General features: G+C 58.4%; 2 non-coding genes and 1 pseudogene across 2 annotated transcripts in view; all 3 read left to right on the forward strand.

The window, feature by feature from the left end:
• Positions 1–1,258, forward strand: part of LOC146144866 (small subunit ribosomal RNA) — a 1,811-nt gene extending 553 nt beyond the window's left edge. The window contains exon 1 of the ribosomal RNA XR_014500681.1: positions 1–1,258. This exon is cut by the window's left edge and continues 553 nt beyond it. This is a non-coding gene — a ribosomal RNA (small subunit ribosomal RNA).
• A 247-nt stretch (positions 1,259–1,505) lies between these two features.
• LOC146144867 (5.8S ribosomal RNA) lies at positions 1,506–1,659 on the forward strand. The gene has a single exon (XR_014499112.1). It is a non-coding gene; the product is annotated as a 5.8S ribosomal RNA (ribosomal RNA).
• A 248-nt stretch (positions 1,660–1,907) lies between these two features.
• The window catches only part of LOC146144868 (large subunit ribosomal RNA), a 3,679-nt pseudogene continuing 3,086 nt past the window's right edge, over positions 1,908–2,500 (forward strand).

The following is a 2,500-nucleotide window of genomic DNA, read 5'->3' on the forward strand; positions in this document are numbered from 1 at the left end:
GAGGGCAAGTCTGGTGCCAGCAGCCGCGGTAATTCCAGCTCCAAAAGTGTATATTTAAGTTGTTGCGGTTAAAAAGCTCGTAGTTGGATTTTGGGCGCAGGCGGCCGGTCCGTCGCAAGGCGTGTACTGGCCGTCCTGGCCTCACCTCCGGTTCTCCGCCGGTGCCCTTGACTGAGTGTCGGCGGCGGCCGGAACGTTTACTTTGAAAAAATTAGAGTGTTCAAAGCAGGCGATTCGCCTGAATAATGGTGCATGGAATAATGGAATAGGACCTCGGTTCTATTTTGTTGGTTTTCGGAGCGCGAGGTAATGATTAAGAGGGACAGACGGGGGCATTCGTACTGTGCCGTTAGAGGTGAAATTCTTGGATCGGCGCAAGACGAACGACTGCGAAAGCATTTGCCAAGAATGTTTTCTTTAATCAAGAGCGAAAGTCAGAGGTTCGAAGACGATCAGATACCGTCCTAGTTCTGACTATAAACGATGCCAACTAGCGATCGGGGGGCGTTAGTTTTACGACCTCTCCGGCAGCTTGCGGGAAACCAAAGTCTTTGGGTTCCGGGGGAAGTATGGTTGCAAAGCTGAAACTTAAAGGAATTGACGGAAGGGCACCACCAGGAGTGGAGCCTGCGGCTTAATTTGACTCAACACGGGAAATCTCACCCGGCCCGGACACAGTGAGGATTGACAGATTGAGAGCTCTTTCTTGATTCTGTGGGTGGTGGTGCATGGCCGTTCTTAGTTGGTGGAGCGATTTGTCTGGTTAATTCCGATAACGAACGAGACTCTGGCTTGCTAACTAGTTACGCGACCCAATCGGTCGGCGTCTAACTTCTTAGAGGGACTAGTGGCGTTTAGCCACACGAGATTGAGCAATAACAGGTCTGTGATGCCCTTAGATGTTCGGGGCCGCACGCGCGCTACACTGACCGGATCAGCATGTGCTCGCCTTGGCCGACAGGTCTGGGTAACCCGCTGAACCCCGGTCGTGCTAGGGATAGGGAATTGCAATTATTTCCCTTGAACGAGGAATTCCCAGTAAGCGCGAGTCATTAGCTCGCGTTGATTACGTCCCTGCCCTTTGTACACACCGCCCGTCGCTACTACCGATTGAATGGTTTAGTGAGGTCCTCCGATTGGACCTGGCGCGGCCGGCAACGGTCGAGCCGGCGTCCGAGAAGACGATCTAACTTGATCATTTAGAGGAAGTAAAAGTCGTAACAAGGTTTCCGTAGGTGAACCTGCGGAAGGATCATTAACGGTCTCGCAAACGCTTCGGCGAACGCGAAACTCGGACAAGCGAGAGAAAAAGTCTTTGCTACCCGGCGCCCGACCCGCGAGGAGCGGCGCGCCGGCCGGCGATTCGGTCACCCGGTAATGTTTGCGCGTCGAGTGCCGCGGTGCCGCGCGCTCCGGCTTCAAGCGTCGGCCTGGCCGACCGCTCGGCGCGGTCTATTTTGTCACCCTATAGTGCGAGGCACTGTGCGAGCGAAACAATCGTGGATGGCTCTTGGCGGTGGATCACTCGGCTCGTGAGTCGATGAAGGACGCAGCTAGCTGCGTGAATTAGTGTGAATTGCAGGACACATTGAGCATCGACGTTCTGAACGCAAATTGCGGCCTCGGGTCAATCCCGGGGCCGCGCCCGCCTCAGGGTCGCGTTGCAAACGTTCCGCGCGGGGATTTCTCCGCGCGGCTGCTGCGGCGTCGGACGCGCGAGCGCCCGTCCCGCTCAAGACAGCACGGCACGATGCGCGACGATCGCGACCAGAATCCCGCGCGGCGGCGGCGAGTCGACCTCGAAGAGGCCAACGGCTGGCGGCTCAAGGGCGGGAATCGAGGTGCGCGGCGGCGCGCGGCGCCGACGGCGAGCGCGGAACGGGAAGAATAGTCCCGGTCCTTACTTTCGGCCTGAGGTCGGACGAGGCTACCCGCTGAATTTAAGCATATTACTAAGCGGAGGAAAAGAAACTAACGAGGATTCCCTCAGTAACGGCGAGTGAAGCGGGATGTGCCCATCGCCGAATCCGCGCGCTTTTGGAGTGCGCGGAATTGTGGCGTACGGAATTCGTCACGGCGCGCTTCGCCGGTCGCCCGCGTCCTTCTGATCGAGGCCTTTTCCCAGAGCGGGTGTCAGGCCCATGGCGGCGACAGGCGGGCGCGCTACGGCGTCTTCCCAGAGTCGGGTTGTTTGGGAATGCAGCCCAAAGCGGGTGGTAAACTCCATCTAAGGCTAAATACGGTCACGAGACCGATAGCGAACAAGTACCGTGAGGGAAAGTTGAAAAGCACTTTGAAGAGAGAGTTAAAGAGTACGTGAAACCGTCGAGAGGCAAACGGGAGGGCCTGTCGGGTCGCCCGGTCGCTTTCAGCCGGCCCCCTGTCGGCGACGTTGTCGTGCGGACCCTCACGGGCCGCCGGCGGCGCCGCCCGATCGGGGACCAGCGCACTAGCGCCGGGCGAAGGCCGCGACCGTCTGGACGGCGGCGAGAAGGCCGCG

The sequence above is a fragment of the Ascidiella aspersa genome, chromosome 5 (genome assembly GCF_963924565.1).
Source record: "Ascidiella aspersa chromosome 5, kaAscAspe10.2, whole genome shotgun sequence".
Lineage (NCBI taxonomy): Eukaryota > Metazoa > Chordata > Ascidiacea > Phlebobranchia > Ascidiidae > Ascidiella > Ascidiella aspersa.